General features: G+C 48.9%; 1 long non-coding RNA gene across 1 annotated transcript in view; it reads right to left on the reverse strand.

Moving 5' to 3' along the window:
• Positions 1-1,193: 1,193 nt before the first annotated feature.
• Positions 1,194-18,635, reverse strand: part of LOC143807509 (uncharacterized) — a 119,585-nt gene continuing 102,143 nt past the window's right edge. Inside the window, exon 2 of the long non-coding RNA XR_013221752.1 lies at positions 1,194-1,512. This is a non-coding gene — a long non-coding RNA (uncharacterized LOC143807509). The remainder of the gene's footprint in view (positions 1,513-18,635) is intronic.

The raw sequence follows: 18,635 nt of genomic DNA on the forward strand, positions 1-18,635 counted from the left end.
TTTTATGTGTCCCTCTTGAAGCTGTTTACATGTCCCGGTTTTCCGAGTCATCTGCCGGGACATCGGGTTCATCTACGGACGATTACGAGGTGAACGCTATTTTGGGGTACAAGGTGGTACGTAGCAAGAAATTTTATTTGGTGGACTGGAAGGGTTATGGCCCAGAGGACAGGTCTTGGGAGCCTGCTGAGCACATTCGAGCTCCGCAGCTCATTGCGGCCTTCGAGCGTAGCGAGGAGGGGGGCCAAGGAGGGGGGGTAATGTTATGGGTCGAATTCCCACCTCTGCACAGGGGGAGTCTCGAACAATCTCCGCTGCGGTCTCCCATTCTTCTCCAGCCGCAGTGGAGCCTGTTCAGCGGAGACGTCGGTCTCAGCATCTGGCTCAGCCTGATACTGTGCGGATGGTTACTGCTGCCTTTCCAGGCTCAGCCATTGTAGCCAGTACTGGTCAGTGGCGTGCAGACGTCTCTGGGACGAAGTTCTGCTTTTCCCCTTCTGAGCATGCCCAAGGTAGGACTTCTCATTGGGGGTCAGGGGTCACAAGCTCAGGTACTGCAGCAGCTCCCATTGGTCCTCTTGGAAGGTCCTGAAGTTGCTGCAGCTAAAAAAGGTTTGCATGGTCGCACAGCCAAGCGCTAGGATCAGCTTATGTCATGAGTTTTTGCTATTCAGTGGTCTTGTCTGCTTGTGGTCAGGGTCCAGCTGAAATAAGCCACTAGAACACCAACACCTCTGGTGAGGAGTTTTGTATGGTGAATTCAGGGCTGGTGTAAAGCCATTAGAATTCCGGCTCCACCGGAGAGGAGGTGTTTGTGTGCTTGCTACTCCCTGACCACTGATTGCTTTTGCTCTGTTAGGCAGCTTCACCTGTGACACTAACAGGGCACATTGTTTTCCCTTCTGTGCGACTCTGTGAAGTAACAGTTCGCTTATACCGTCATATCGTGCTGCCATTTGCTAGCAGCAGGTTCGTCTCCTGCACGGTGGACCCCTGGCTGCGAACGCACCAATAACACTGGTCAACACAATTTTTCTGGCAAAAGGTTTTAAAACATATTTTAAGTCAATTTTGGCTGCTGATTACGAATTTGAACTCCGTTTTGGCTATCACATCAGGATTTCAAGATATTTTCAATTTTTGATGAAAATTACTCCTAATGTTTTATGATAAAAACACATGATTTTCGGTACTACATTTTGTATATTTTTAATCAAGGAATAACAAAGATTACAAAGTCTATGTACAGCAAATCAAATATACTTACAGAATTAAACTACAAAATATAAAAACACATATATATGGCACACAGATGAATGGCAAATGGCAGTTATTTGAACTTTCTTTTCTTGGCTGATCTGTGATGTACAGCTTCTGGGTTGTCTCTCATCAAGCTCCAGCAATAGTCAGCCATCATATGTGAGTCCCACCGTCCTTGATACCGTTCTTCCATTGTTTTAATGTCCTGATGAAAACGCTCCCCTTGTTCCTCGCTCACATCCCCAAGGTTCTCTGGAAAAAAGTCCAAATGGCTGTGTAAATAGTGAATCTTGATACTCATTCTACATCCAAGATTTTGCAGACTCATTAGTAGCTCTTCCATAATATCTTCATAGTTGTCTGCTTTCTTAGGGCCCCGTCTCACATAGCGATTTACCAACGATCACGACCAGCGATATGACCTGGCCGTGATCGTTGGTAAGTCGCTGTGTGGTCGCTGGGGAGCTGTCACACAGACCGCTCTCCCCAGCGACCAACGATCAGGGGAACGACTTCGGCATCGTTGAAACTGTCTTCAACGATGCCGAAGTCCCCCTGCAGCACCCGGTAACCAGGGTAAACATCGGGTTACTAAGCGCAGGGCCGCGCTTAGTAACCCGATGTTTACCCTGGTTACCAAAAAAAACAAACACTACATACTCGCCTTTCGGTGTCCCTTGCCGTCTGCTTCCTGCTCTCTGACTGAGCCGCCGTACAGCGAGAGCAGAGCGCAGCGGTGACGTCACTGCTGTGCTCTCACTTCTCACTGTACGGCCGGCAGTCAGTGAGAGCAGGAAGCAGACGGCAAGGGACCTGGACACCGAAAGGCGAGTATGTACTGTTTGTTTTTTTTTACATTTACGCTGGTAACCAGGGTAAACATCGGGTTACTAAGCGCGGCCCTGCGCTTAGTAACCCGATGTTTACCCTGGTTACCAGTGAAGACATCGCTGGATCGGTGTCACACACACCGATTCAGCGATGTCAGCGGGGCCTCAACGACCAAAAAAAGGTCCAGGCCATTCCGACACGACCAGCGATCTCGCAGCAGGGGCCTGATCGCTGGTACGTGTCACACATAGCGAGATCGCTATGGAGGTCGCTGTTGCGTCACAAAACTAGTGACTCAGCAGCGATCTCGCTAGCGATCTCGCTATGTGAGACGGGGGCTTTATTCCCTAGAAAATTCTGCACCACATTACGAAATGCATTTCAAGCTCTTTCTTCTGTCTCATTCATTGATGTGATAAAATTTGGGTCTCTCATAAGTGTTCTTATTTGAGGTCCATCAAATATTCCAGCCTTTTTCTTCTCTTCACTAAGACCAGGAAAAGTTGAACATATATAGTTAAAGCATTCTCCACTGTGATTGAGAGCTTTGACGAACTGCTTCACCAATCCAAGTTCTATGTGTAAGGGAGGAAAGACAATATTCTTCCTATCCACTACAGGATCATGGATAACATTCTTAAATTTACCTTAGTGAACCGTATAAACCGGCACTTTTCATACACTACTTGTCACGGAGTTACCGCGACAGAGCAGTACCAGAAGACCACGGCGTCTGATGGCTTCTTCTTCATCTCTGAGAAGAAGCACTTCTCCTGTGTATTAAGTGTTCTGTTTTCTTTCAGCAGGACAGGGGTTAATAGGCCATGTGGAAATTCCTGCTTTCAGCTGTGCTGGGTTAGCCACTCCTCTCTCCTATATAAGCTGGGCCTTCTGGTCAGATCTTTGTCTGAAATAGCACTTGCTAGATAGACCTGGAGTAGTGAGGAGCTGGTGTTTGTAGAGCAGGAGGAATTTATTGTGCGACAGTTGTATGGTTTGAACGCTTGGAAAATTCCTCATCCTTACCTGCCTTATTTACTCTCCCCTTCCTTCACACCCTGGTGGATACCTCTGTTATTTGTGAGAGCATATTTTGTGTGAGTGGAGTTTTCTTTTTACCCTTGTCTTCGTTCCCCTGTTTGTCGGGTTGGTGTACTGTTGTACACGGTAGCGCCTCTCTTCCCCAGGTGGGGAGGGGGACAGACGCAGGGCGGCAGTCAGGAGACAGGGCAAGGGCAGAGGCCCTGGCATCCTCGCCATCTGAGGTATCCCAGGGAACAGGGCGAGTTAGGGTGCCCCCTAGAGCTAGGGCCAGGAAAGGTTCCCCTGGTCCCAGTTTACTTGCTAGTCCAATCGTGACACTACTTATATTTATCATGGAATTCATGAAAATGGGCTATATACCTGTAGCGCAAAAACGTGATGTGATAGAGAAATTAGTCTAAAACTGTTCTTAAAGTCCAAGCCAGAAATTTTTTTTTTTTTGTAGACCAGTCCAATTATATCTAAATATACTCGGTGCGTTCCTGTAGCTGTAACACCCAGGAACACGAGGTGCTGAGAGGGGACAAGACAGGACTTCGACATGTTGACAAGCCATCCGAAACGGGCTAGGGTGTCGAGTACGATGGCCAGACTTTTGTGGGCCAGAGACAAAGACGGAGCCTTGATGAGAATGTCGTCGAGGTACGGAAAGAGCACCAGACCTCTGATCCTCAAAATGGCTATCAATGCTGCCATGATCTTCGTGAAAGCCCTGGGAGCGGATGCGAGACCGAATGGCAGGGCGACAAACTGGAAGTGTTCCTGACTGCTACTGACTTCCTGATTGCTACTGCAAAACGCAGGAATCTGTGATGTCCCGGGAATATAGGGACATGGAGAAAGGCGTCCTGGATGTCTATGGAGCACAGAAATTCCTGTGCCTCCATGGAAGCGATTACTGAACAAAGGGATTCCATCCTAAAATGTCGCAGACAAACTCTTTTGTTCAGTAACTTGAGGTCGAGGATGGGACGAACCTTGCCATCTTTTTTCGGCACCACAAACAGGTTTGAATAGAAACCTGTGAAATGATCTCTTGCTGGAACGGGGACGATTACTCCAGAATCTAGGAGGGAAACGATGGACGCAAAGAAACCCAGAACCAGGGCGGGGTCTCTTGGAGGGCGGGATTCGAAGAATCGATCCCGGGGCTGAGAAGAGAACTCTATTTTGTATCCTGAAGATACAACCTCCCTGACCCAAGCGTCCTCCACGGAGGCGATTCAAACGTCTTTGAAGAAAAGAAGATGGCCGCCCAGCTTGGGAGGTGCGCTGGGGGCCCGTCATGAGTCATGCTGAGGTAGACCTTCCAGATCTAGATCTGGTGGATCTACCTTGGGGGTAGCAAGAGCGCCAGGAAGGGGTGGGCCGAAAGGAGACCTTCTTCCTATCTTGGCGCTCTTTCGGCCTGGTGGGGAAAGGAGTCTGTCTTCGCGAAGCAACGAAAGAGCCGAAACTGCCGCTTCGGAGGAGGCCAGCGAGGTTTGGACTGGGGAAGGAGAGAACTTGTGCCTCCGGTGGCGTCCTTGATAATTTGGTCCAGTCTGGAACCAAAAAGATGTAATCGCTGAAAAGGCAGGTTGGTAAGGGACTTCTTTGATGACAAGTCAGCCTGCCAGGCCTTAAGCCAGATGGTCCGCTGGATGGCAACAACGTTTCTGGACGCCTGAGCTGTGCAAGACGCGGCATCCAGAGAGGCCGAAACCATGTATTCACCTGCGTGACAAATCTGGTTGACCAGCTCCTCCAGCTGTTGTGGTTGAGCCCCAGCCAGAATGCTCTGGCGGAGTTGTTTGGCCCATTTGGCTATGGACTTTGAAACCCAACTTGAAGCGAAGGCCGGATACAGGGTAGACGCAGCTGCTTCGAAGGCTGACTTCGCAAAGGATTCTATAATTCTGTCATTAGAACCCTTCAGAGATGCTGCACCTGAAATAGGAAGGACCGTGTTGATAGACAGTCTAGAAACTGGCGGGTCCACGGAGAGAGAAGCGGTCCAATTGGCGGTGAGTTCCGGAGAGAAGGGATATAATACACCAAGGTGTTTTCCTCTTTGAAAACGTCTGGTCAGATTCTCTCTCTCTGGCCAAAAGCTTCTCAAATTCGGAATGAGGAGCGAAGACCCTGGAAGGAGGTCTAGACCGTCTAAACAAAACCTCCTGATCCGCGGGTTCCGTAGCGGAATCTTTGATGTCACAGGTCTGATTGATTGCTCCAATGAGGCTCTGGACCATATCTCTCATGTTAGCAATTTGGTCCGAGTCCAGCTCCAAAGCATCCTCTGAAGGCACGTCCGAGAAAGCTTTGCCTGACTCGGGAGAGGAGGATCGGGAAGAAACAGATCGCTGCGACAGCCCGGGGGGCGAGATAGAACGGGATAGAAGAGGACTCAGACCGGCGTTCCTGTCTAGATCTTTTGTGGCTTAACTTGGCAGGCTCTGCAGGGGCAACTTATCAAGTACGGACACCAGGGTCTGAGATACCCTGGTGAGATCCGCCACAGATTGAGACAGAGAGGAAGCCCACCCTGGGATAGGGGTCTCACTATCATCCAGGACAGAAGGGGGCTCCTGAGCGGTGAGTACAATGGGGTTGCTGCAGTCCTGACATAGGGGAGAGGACTGACCTGAGGAAAGCCTGCATTTACAAGACGAACAAGCAAAGTGTTTGACCAAAGCAGAGGAAGAGGGAGAAGCAGGCGGATGGGAACGTTGTCCCTTAGAATTAGACATGATAGACAGACCCCTGAAAAATGCCAGAAGGTTGGGGGACAGAATAGCCGAGGAGAGTGTCAGTCTGCAGAGCAGAGCTACTCACAGCAGATGTCCTGAAGTCAGCTTCCGGCAGTAGAGGCTGTGAAGATCGGTATATGGGACAGGCCCTGAAGTAGAATCACCACCGGGTCCAAAAAAGTTGGAAATGGCGACTGCAGCAGCTTCAGGGCAAAAAAGCGTGCGCTGCTGTGTAGAGAAGCTCGCTCTCTGAGGGAGGCGGAGTCCATCGAGCGATGCAGAGTGGAAAAGATAGCGCTGAATAAACCAGCACTGAAGGCAGAAGGAGTCATGGAGTCTCCCTCTCCGTCGCATGATCCGAAGGGGGAAGGTGGAGAACGGGCAGGAGAAAAGCCCGCTCTATTGAGAAAAAGATGGGTGGAGCCAGACCGGAACTAGGCCCCGACGGAAGCCGGGGCCTAGATTAGAGTCTGGTGACTGTCAGGGAAGAGGGAGCGGCGCGGAGGCCTGAAGGCACACCCGACAGAAGCCGGGGCCTAGATTGGAAACCGGAGACCGACGAGGGTAAGGGGAAGCGGCGTGGGAGGCCTTAGAGATGCGCCCGCCCAAGAGAAAGGATGGGGGGATAAGGACTTGGACTAGGCCCCGACAGAAGCCGGGGCCTAGATTAGAAGCCGGAAACCGCAAGAAGTGTACGGGAACACTGCACCCTGCCCCCTACCTGAGGAACCCAAAGAGATCCAGGGTGAGGTAAGAGCCCTGGACCCCCAGCTGAGTGGGCGATGTCTACCCCTCATAGGAGAGGGATTGAGAGATAGTAGCAGAAAGGGAAGAGGGACCTTCCGGAGGGGGCAGATACTCACCTTCTTCATCTGTGCACTTGACTCGTGGAAAAACACACCTGGGGAAAGAGAATACCTCATCATCCAGGAAAAGTAGGGACGTCCTGAAGAAAACCTGTCTGATGGACATCCTCGTCTCCTCCAACCAACAGGCTCTGGTGGGCGAGTGGGTGAGAGACGGGGCTAGGACCATCCAAATCTCCTAAACACGCTTCTGTGTTAGGGTCCATGGTCCTGCCGGCCAGACCTATGAGGATACGGGGTGGCAGTACACGCCGTACTCATAGTCTTTTGTGGGAGTACAGTTTAGAAAGTTTTCAAAGTTTGCCCAATTTTTCAGACTGACTGACCTTCATTTCTTAAAGTAATGATGACCACTCATTTTTCTTTACTTAGCTGCTTTTTTCTTGCCATAATACAAATTCTAACAGTCTATTCAGTAGGACTATCAGCTGTGTATCCACCAGACTTCTGCACAACACAACTGATGGTCCCAACACCATTTAAAAGGCAAGAAATCCCACTTATTTAACCTGACAGGGCAAACCTGTGAAGTGAAAACCATTCCCGGGGACTACCTCTTGAAGCTCATCAAGAGAATGCCAAGAGTGTGCAAAGCAGTCATCAAAGCAAAAGGTGGCTACTTTGAAGAACCTAGAATATAAGACATAATTTCAGTTGTTTCACACTTTTTTGTTAAGTATATAATTCCACATGTGTTAATTCATAGTTTTGATGCCTTCAGTGTGAATGTACAATTTTCATAGTCATGAAAATACAGAAAAATCTTTAAATGAGAAGGTGTGTCCAAACTTTTGGTCTGTACTGTACCTTTTTTATAAATAATTAAAAAAACAATAAAAAATAATAAATGGTAATAGATGCAACAGAAAAAAGTGATAGAGAACAACCTAGTACCGCATCTAGAAAAACAGAAAACACAGAGATGGCACTGACAAAGGCCACAAAATAATAAAATACAACATGTGCAGAGAGTTAAATAGTTCTATCACAGAAAAATTAAGATGGCCTGAGTTGTAAAGCTAACGTGCATATACACGCAGGTTAAATATGTCAGACAAGTAGTCAAGTCATAGGAAAGTGCCAAGTGCCAAAGTGCATTACTGAATATGGCCTAGAAACATAGCCACAGACTCAAATTATCCTACATATAATCTCTTCAATTTAAAGTGCATAGTGCTTCAGTGCAAACAAATAATAAATAATCCATAGTAAATACAATGACCCAACTGACCTATATGGCTAGTACCAATTAATGACCCATAAGTTGGGGATACACAGCGAATATGGTCTCCAGGGATATAAGTATTTCAAATATAAATACAGAGATCATGCAGCACTATATGCAACCAGAGTAAAAAATACATAAGGCACATTTGCAACATAGGAGGGATGAAGAGTTGAAAGTAAGTGATAAATAGAGCCAGCCTGTACCTGAATGCGGAAAGAGGGACCCCAACGTGCGTTTCGCACACTTGCTTCCTCGGGGATGTAAAAGGTGGAGTCAAACAAAAAAATAATTGGTTCTCAATAAAAAAAGGCACGGAGTCCACAAGAAATCCTTGTAATTCCAATGAGAAATCACTGTGAAATTTAAAAAAAATGGGTCAAAGGGCAATTGCTACCTTAAACGGAATAGACAGATAAAGTTTCTCCACATCCACAGTAATCCAGTGAAGATTAGCACTCCATTTAAATTTGTCAAAGACTGTTACAACAGCTTTTGTATCCCTGATAAATCCCGGGATGGATTGTACAAGTGGTTGTAAATGCGCATCAACCCATGCTCCCAAGTTTTCATTCAGGGAGTCTATACCTGCAATAATAGTCTGAATGGCGGTGGAAACTGTTTTTTGTGGATCTTTTGGACAGCATGACATATATTGGGGTCACTGGATTACTCACTAGAAGGAATTCCTTCATATTTTGTTTTATTAGCCCCATATGTATGCCCTCCTCAAGATGAAGCTCCAAATCTCGTTTAATATCTGCAACAGGATTAGATGTTAAAACCAAGTAAATACTGTCATCATCAAGCATTTTAGTTACTTGTAAAGCATATAAATCAGAATCTAGGACAACAATAGTGCCGCCTTTATAAGCCTATGTTGTTATTGTTTTGCAGATTTTGCAGTGCCAATTTCTCTGATTCTGTGAGATTACTTTTACTTTTGTTCTTACGGTTACGAGTAGTGTTGAGCATTCCGATACTGCAAGTATCGGGTATCGGCCGATACTTGCTGTATCGGAAATTCCGATACCGAGATCCGATATTTTTGTGATATCGGGTATCGGTATCGAAACAACATTAATGTAAAAATGTGTAAAAGAGAGAATTAAAATAAAAAATATTGCTATACTCACCTCTCCGACGCAGCCTGCACCTTACCGAGGGAAGCGGCAGCGTTCTTTGTTTAAAATTCGCGCTTTTCTTTCCTTTACGTGAGTCCCGGCTTGTGATTGGTTGCGTGCCGCCCATGTGACCGGCACGCAACCAATCACAGCAAGCCGTGACGTAATTTCAGGTCCTTCAGGATTTTAAAATTACGTTCCGGCGTTGTGATTGGTTGCGTCGCAGTCACATGGGAGACGCAACCAATCACAGCAAGCCGTGACGTAATTTCAGGTCCTTAAGGATTTTAAAATTACGTCCCGGCTTTGTGATTGGTTGCGTCGCAGTCACATGGGAGACGCAACCAATCACAAGCCGTGACGTCACGGGAGGCTGGACACGCGCGCATTTTAAAATGGGCGCGTGTCCAGCCTCCCGTGACGTCCCGGCTTGTGATTGGTTGCGCCGCGATCAACCAATCACAAGCCGGGAGGCTGGACACGCACCCATTTTAAAATTTTAAAATGCGCGCGTGTCCAGCCTCCCGGCTTGTGATTGGTTGACCGCGGCGCAACCAATCACAAGCCGGGACGTCACGGGAGGCTGGACACGCGCCCATTTTAAAAAGTGCGCGTGTCCAGCCTCCCGTGACGTTACGGCTTGTGATTGGTTAATGGCGGCCATGTTGCCGGGACGCGGACCAATCACAGCAAGCTGTGACGTAATTTCGTCACGGCTTGCTGTGATTGGTCCGCGTCCCGGCAACATGGCCGCCCTGACCAATCACAAGCCGGGACTTCACGTAACCAAGTAAAAGCGCGAATTTTAAACAAACAACGCTGCCGGTTCCCTCGCTGAGGTCCAGGCTGCGTCGGAGGGTGAGTATAGCGATATTTTTTATTTTAATTCTTTCTTTTACACATTTATATGGATCCCAGGGCCTGAAGGAGAGTTTCCTCTCCTTCAGACCCTGGGAACCATCAGGAATACCGTCCGATACTTGAGTCCCATTGACTTGTATTGGTATCGGGTATCGGTATCGGATTGGATCCGATACTTTGCCGGTATCGGCCGATACTTTCCGATACCGATACTTTCAAGTATCGGACGGTATCGCTCAACACTAGTTACGAGTCATTTTAATTTTTCTGTCCAAGTCGGTTAAATCCATTTCAATTAACTCCTGAAACACATCAAGACTCACTGGCCTGGAGTTGACAGGATAGAAATACGGATTTTTAGAGAAAAAAGACACACTATTGTTGATATTATCACTAAAAACGCCTGACTGAAGAGCTCACAGATCAGTATGTAATGATCAGGCCGAACGTTCCCTACTATCCACCCCCACACGGTGTCCGAAGCTGAAGGAATTATTACACACACCAGTCTTGGGGATAACAGTTACTTTTACTTCAGCAGGAACGGGAATTATAACTTGGAACAAATAAGGAACAGTCCCTCATGGGTAGTCCATGGCAATTACAGTTCTCACTTAAGGTACCGTCACACTAGGCGATATCGCCAGCAATCCGTGACGTTGCAGCGACCTGGATGGCGATATCGCTGTATTTGACACGCAGCAGCGATCTGGATCCCGCTGTGAAATTGCTGGTCGCTGCTAGAAGGTCTGCACATTATTTGGTCGCTAGGTCGCCGTGTATCGCCGTGTTTGACAGCAAAAGCGACGATACCAGCGATATTTTACACTGGTAACCAGGGTAAACATCGGGTTACTAAGCGCAGGGCCGCGCTTAGTAACCCGATGTTTACCCTGGTTACCAGCGTAAAAGTTAAAAAAACAAACAGTACATACTCACCTGCGCGTCCCCCAGCCTCTGCTTCCTGACACTAAAGCGCCGGCCCTAAACTGAAAGTGAAAGCAACAGCGGTGACGTCACCGCTCTGCTGTTAGGGCCGGAGCTCAGTCAGCGTCAGGATGCAGAGGCTGGGGGACGCGCAGGTGAGCATGTACTGTTTGTTTTTTTAACTTTTACGCTGGTAACCAGGGTAAACATCGGGTTACTAAGCGCGGCCCTGCGCTTAGCAACCCGATGTTTACCCTGGTTACCCGGGGACCTCGGCATCGCTGGTCGCTGGAGAGCGGTCTGTGTGACAGCTCTCCAGCGACCACACAGCGACGCTGCAGCGATCGGCATTGCTGTCGCTATCGCTGCAGCGTCGCTTAGTGTGACGGTACCTTTAGATGCTGAGATGTGATTGAGGTTTGGAGCTTTAAGAGCATTCAACAGTGTCTTTTGATAGCTTACAGAAGTAGGTAGATGCAGCAATTAGAGGTTACAGACTTGTACTCCGGGTTAACTCCACAGTGTGTCATGGCACGTGCCCAAGTACTAATAGGTGAATGTAAAAACTGAGGTGATTCCAGTCAGAAAGACTTTAGAATGATGTCACTTATAGGTGAATGTAAAAACTGAGGTGATTCCAGTCAGAAAGACTTTAGAATGATGTCACTTATAGGTGAATGTAAAAACTGAGGTGATTCCAGTCAGAAAGACTTTAGAATGATGTCACTTATAGGTGAATGTAAAAACTGAGGTGATTCCAGTCAGAAAGACTTTAGAATGATGTCTGTAGAGGTTTTAGAGGGAACCCAGGCTCTTTGGCCTGCAGGAGATCTTGTAGTGAAAACAGCCTCCACATGTGTTCTGCTCTCCCTGAGGGCATCACTCAGACTAAAGAACATTCTAGACTTGCCTGGAAAACAGCTCCTCCTATTGACCATGTGACTAGGAGCTGGCCAATAGGACATTCACATCTCAGATCCTTACAAAACAATACTTATGAGTCATTGTACACTTTCACCTTTAGATGACGCCAGAACACAGCAAATGAGAAATGCATTGCATCTAAAATGGAGGTGACTAGAAATGGAGAATTACAGCTCACAAATTCAGGGGATAACGTCGAGGGGCAGTTAGAGAGTGAGCTGTAGTGTACAGAAGCTACTCACAATGCAGGATTACTTAAAGGGAAGGACACACTCTCGACTGGGTCGCTACAAGTTTATGTGCGCAACTCCTGGAAAGAAGGGAGTCCTGAGAAAAGGAAACATGTGTCTCTGATATCACATCAAGGCTTGGTGGTTCTGAAAGTGTGTCTTCTATTGCAGAAAAATGGCATTTCAAAGTTATGTTCCTTGCCATTCTATTGACATCAAGAATAGTATGAAAAATATCAAAATTAGTAGTTGGTGCATAACCTAACCCTTTAGGCTGCCGTCACACTCGCAGTATTTGGTCAGTATTTTACATCAGTATTTGTAAGCTAAAACCAGGAGTGGCACAATCAGGGGAAAAGTATAATAGAAACATATGCCCCACTTCTGCATTTATCACACACTCCTGGGTTTGGTTTACAAATACTGATGTAAAATACTGACCAAATCCTGCTAGTGTGATGGCAGCCTTAGACAATAATTTAAAATGAGATTCAGAGAGAAAAAAGGCAGTCAAATTCCATACAGGACATTGTACTATTTCTTTCTCTCTTTTTTTGTTGGCATTCCTTTTATACTGGTGCTTGCATCCTGCTTTTCTACCGCGTTTTTTTGACTGAGATCTTGTAACAACAGGACTGTTAGCAGATTCCAGTTCATCCTCTGAAGATCTTGAGGTTTCCCCAGTAAATTCAGACAATAATTAAACCACAGATTTGTCCAGGTCAGAAAAGCTCACGTTGGGTTTTTTAAATGGATCTTTTTATATATACGTTTCATTAAGATTGATTTCTTTCTGTTCCATGTATATACTTGACCTGTCTCATAGTCATGATTATCTTTTGCAAATTTATTTTTCTTAGTTTCAGCAATTGTGTTTTTCAGTTTCTCAATGCTATGAGCTACTTTTGAAGTATAAAAAATTGCATCTCTGTGGAGCTGAGCTGTTCCTTAATTTTATTCTGTCTGTAAAATACTAGATCTCAAATTCTGTATCTGTAGTTGCTAGGGAATCCCCACATGTATTCAAGCTGGCTAGTAGCTGTAAATCATTCAGCTGCGACGATGAAAACTAAATCTATGAGCAGTCACAAATACTCGGAGACGACACGGGGATGCTCGGGAAAACCTGAGCAACGAGTATACTCACTCATCACTAATCTCCATCTCTTCATATTTCACAATGAATGACATCAGTTTTAGGCTATGTGCACACGTTGCGGATTTTGCTGCGGATCCACAGCGGATTGGCCGCTGCAGATTCGCAGCAGTTTTCCCTGAGTTTACAGTACCATGTAAACCTATGGAAAACAAAATCCGCAGTGCACATGCTGCAGAAAATTCCACGCGGAAACGTAGCGTTGTTTATTCCGCAGAATGTCAATTCTTTGTGCAAAAAAATTGCGGTAAATCCACGGTAATTCCGCAGGAAATCCGCTGTGCGGGTTACCTGCGGATTTACCAAAATCAGTCCGGAAAAATCCGCAGAGTAATCCGCAACGTGTGCACGTGGCCTTAGAGTGCAATTGCTTAAAATATCATTCCATTCCTCTTGAAAGGTACCTTTATGTGCATAGACGGCAAATGAAAGTCAGTGAAATATTTTTATAATGTTACACAGACTAATCCTCCCCCTCCCCCCCCAGAATAAAGATCTTAACATTCTACAGAAAGTACTTACTAATAGGATCAGGGAAACCAAGCTATGGTGGGATGCACTTCACTGAAATCATAAGGCTACTTTCACACTGGCGTTAACTGCATTACGTCGCAATGCGTCGTTTTGCCGAAAAAACGCATCCTGCAAAAGTGCTTGCAGGATGCGTTTTTTCTGCATTGACTAACATTAGCGACGCATTTGCGACACAATGACACACGTCGCAACCGTCGTGCGACGGTTGCGCCGTGCTGTGGCGGACCGTCGGAAGCAAAAAACGTTACATGTAACGTTTTTTGCTCCCGACGGTCCGCTTTTTCCGACCGCGCATGCGCGGCCGGAGCTCCGCCCCCACCTCCCCGCACTTCCCCGCACCTCACAATGGGGCAGCGGATGCGCTGGAAAAATGCATCCGCTGCCCCCGTTGTGCGGCGGAGACAACGCTAGCGTCGGGAACCTCGGCCCGACGCTAGTGTGAAAGTAGCCTAAGCTGCACATATCATTATCCCCAAGAGGTCTTAGAATACGCAAGATTTGCACTTATCCACATAAGGGCTCCTTCTTGCGAGAAATACGTCCGAGTCTCGCAGGTTAAAACCCTGCTCTGGCGCCGGCACTCCAGAGCGGAGCGTGCAGCTCCATGTATTGCTGTGCGGTTGCACGCTCCGCTCTGGAGTGCCGGTGCCAGAGCAGGGTTTTAACCTGCGAGACTCGGACGTATTTCTCGCAAGTGAGAAGGAGCCCTAAGGGTATGTGCACACGTAGTTTTGAGCTCTGCGGATTTTTCCGCAGCAGATTTGAGAAATCCGCAGGTAAAATGCAGTGCCTTTTACCTGCGGATTTACTCCGGATTTTATGCGGTTTTTGTGCGGATTCCACTGCGCAGGTGTAAACCGCTGCGGAATCCGCACAAAGAATTGACATGCTGCAGAATGTAACCCGCAGCGTTTCCTTCACGTTTTTTTTTTTCCGCAGCATGGGCACTGCGGATTGTGTTTTCCATAGGTTTACATTGTACTGTAAACGAATGGAGAGCTGCTGCGGACCCGCAGCTGCAGATCCGCTGCGGATCTGCAGCAAAATCCGCAACGTGTGCACATAGCCTAAGGCTATGAGCACACGTAGGAAAAGAGGTGCAGAATTTTCTGCACAAAATCCGCATCTCCTGGCAGAATCCACAGCCGCAGATTTGCCGCGGTTTTTATGCGGATTTTGCGCGGTTTTTATGTGGAATTGATGCAGATTTTGTGCGGATTTTCACCTGTTTTTGCCACTGCGGATTTTAAACATGGAGGGGTGCAGAAACGCTGCAGATCCGCACAAAAGAAGTGACATGCACATGACATGAAATCCGCAGCAATTCCGCACTGATTTTTCTGCACCATCTGCACAGCTTTCCCCCCCCCATTTAATAACATTGTACTGTACATCACAGTGCGGATCTGCAGCGTTTCTGAGCGGAAAAATCCACTGCGGATCCGCAGCAAATCCGCATCGTGTGCACATAGCCTAAAGGTGCCTATCAGACGACACATCTCTGATGCTAGTGGTAATTTGGAAACTGGCAATTCCTCGGTATCTAAACATTTTTCTTCTATACATATGGGCTAAATAACACATGTCTTTGTTTCTGTGCTATTGAGAAAGTAAAAAAATCTTTGAGAGGAGGTGCAGTATATTTAATCCACTCCATATGTATTTGATTTAGGCTACTTTCACACTAGCGTTAACTGCAATACGTCGCAATGCGTCGTTTTGCCGAAAAAACGCATCCTGCAAAAGTGCTTGCAGGATGCGTTTTTTCTGCATTGACTAACATTAGCGACGCATTTGCGACACATTGACACATGTCGCAACCGTCGTGCGATGGTTGCGCCATGTTGTGGCGGACTGTCGGCTGCAAAAAACGCTACATGTAACGTTTTTTGCTGCCGACGGTCCGCTTTTTCCGACCGCGCATGCGCGGCCGGAACTCCGCCCCCACCTCCCCGCACTTCCCCGCACCTCACAATGGGGCAGCGGATGCGCTGGAAAAATGCATCCGCTGCCCCCGTTGTGCGGCGCAGAGAACGCTGGCGTCGGTAACCTCGGCCCGACGCACTGCGACGGGACGGGCCCGACGCTAGTGTGAAAGTAGCCTAATTCTGAATTATTTTTTGCAGATTAACTAGTCACGTCCTTTTTTGTAAGCACAATGGATTGAATATTAGTGGATTAATTTCTCTCTGCTTGAATTTCATCCGTTTTTGCATCTATTTTATTCCCAAAATGTCAATGTTAATGCGGTGCTTGTAAGTACCAATGTGTTTTTTATTTTTTTTATTTTTTGGAATGTATCATAAGTTTTTCATAGGAACCAACGTTAAGGATGCCATTTAGAGATTAACGCATAGCAGATGAATATACTTGTTATATTTTTTTTTCTCAATATTTATTTATTTTTTTAAATTATTTTTCAGAATTTTTTTTATTTTTTGTTATTTTTTTTTATAATAATTCAATATTACTTGTGTTTTTGTTCCTATAATGGTTTTATCTGTAGTATATATTGGTTGCAAAACACATAAATACTAACAATACTACGTAGTATGTTTATAATGGAAATCCTTGTGATCTCATTACAAGTGTTGTTTTTTGGTTCTTCACTGATAGCAAGAAACAGTTTATCTATAATATAACGCTGGGAGCGTCACTCTGTCCGAAGCCTTTATAGACTGCGCAAGCGCAAGCGCCGGCGCAGTCTGGACCCCACAGAGCGACGCTCCCCAGGAGATCGCGGTATGCGTAAGCGCTGAACGCACACCGCGATCTCCAACAGAGAAACAGGGACGAGCCAGGAGGCGGAGGGTGAGTATACTTACCTGTCCCGTTCCACCAACGCCATTCCGGGCCATGAATATCCCCCTGCTCCCGGAATCGGCGCCTGCGCAGTCCGTGCTTTCCGGCGCCATTTTCTTGAAGACACATTGCAGTGTGTCTTCAAGAAAATGGCGCCGGAAAGCGCGGACTGCGCAGGCGCCTTTTCTGGCACCAGGAGGACACAGAAAATCTGTCCTCCTGGTGCCGGAAAAGGCGCCTGCGCAGTCCGCGCTTTTCGGCGCCATTTTCTTGAAGACACACTGCAATGTGTCTTCAAGAAAATGGCGCCGGAAAGCGCGGACTGCGCAGGCGCCGATTCCGGGAGCAGGGGGATATTCATGGCCCGGAATGGCGTCGGTGGAACGGGACAGGTAAGTATACTCACCCTCCGCAAGTAACAAATTGATGTGCCATGAGGCTGTGGCACTTCATGCCACAGCTATTTGTTACTTACGCCACTTACGTCCACAGCCACCGCACCCACCACAACCACGCACAGCCGCCGCACCCAGCACAGCCGCCGCACCCAGCACAGCCGCCGCACCGAGCACAGCCACGCACAGCCGCCCACAGCCACGCACAGCCGCCGCACCCAGTACAGCCGCCGCACCCAGCACAGCCACGCACAGCCACCCACAGCTGCCGCACCCAGCACAGCCACCGCACCCACCACAGCCACCGCACCCAGCACAGCCACGCACAGCCGCCGCACCGAGCACAGCCGCCGCACCCAGCACAGCCACGCACAGCCGCCCACAGCTACGCACAGCCGCCCACAGCCACACACAGCCGCCGCACCCAGCACAGCCGCCGCACCCAGCACAGCCGTCCACAGCCGCCGCACCCAGCACAGCCACGCACAGCCGCCTACAGCCACACACAGCCGCCTACAGCCACGCACAGCCGCCGCACCCAGCACAGCCGTCCACAGCCGCCGCACCCAGCACAGCCACCCACAGCCGCCCGCACCCAGCACAGCCACGCACAGCCGCGCCACATACAGCCGCCCGCACTCAGCACAGCCGCCGCACTCAGCACAGCCACCGCACCCAGCACAGCCGCCCACAGCCACGCACAGCCGCCTACAGCCACGCACAGCCGCCTACAGCCACGCACAGCCGCCGCACCCAGCACAGCCGCCGCACCCAGCACAGCCGCCGCACCCAGCACAGCCGCTGCACCCAGCACAGCCATGCACAGCCGCCGCACCCAGCACAGCCACCGCACCCAGCACAGCCGCCCACAGCCACGCACAGCCGCCTAGAGCCACGCACAGCCGCTGCACCCAGCACAGCCACGCACAGCCACCCACAGCCGCCGCACCCAGCACAGCCGCCGCACCCAGCACAGCCACGCACAGCCGCCGCACCCAGCACAGCCGCCCACAGCCGCCGCCCACAGCCACACACAGCCGCTGCACCCAGCACAGCCACCGCACCCAGCACAGCCACCCACAGCGGCCCGCACCCAGCAGCGCCACGCACAGCCGCCCACACTCAGCACAGCCGCCCGCACTCAACACAGCCGCCCGCACTCAGCACAGCCGCCCGCACTCAGCACAGCCGCCCGCACTCAGCACAGCCGCCCGCACTCCGCACAGCCGCCCGCAATGATGGGGGCGCAGGATGGAGCAGCACGTGATAGGATGGGGGCGCAGGATGGGAGCACATGACAGGATGGGGATGCAGGATGGAGCAGCACATGACACAGTGGAGCAGCACATGACAGGATGGGGTGCAGGATGGAGCAGCACATGACACGGTGGAGCAGCACATGACAGGATGGGGATGCAGGATGGAGCAGCACATGACACGGTGGAGCAGCACATGACAGGATGGGGGCGCAGGATGGAGCAGCACATGACAGGATGGGAGAGCAAGATGGGAGCAGCACATACCAGGATGGAGACCATATACCAATATAAATGCTCGCCACCCGGGCGTAGAACGGGTTCAATAGCTAGTATTTCTATATTAGGGTATGTGACCACGTGCCGTATTACATCCGGAATAGCTGCAGATTGAACGCAGTGTCCAGATGTTACAGCATAGTGGAGGGGACACCACCGCCGCAAGGTAAAACACAGGGCCCTATGTGT

This window comes from Ranitomeya variabilis, chromosome 2, assembly GCF_051348905.1.
Source record: "Ranitomeya variabilis isolate aRanVar5 chromosome 2, aRanVar5.hap1, whole genome shotgun sequence".
In the NCBI taxonomy this organism is placed as follows: Eukaryota; Metazoa; Chordata; class Amphibia; order Anura; family Dendrobatidae; genus Ranitomeya; species Ranitomeya variabilis.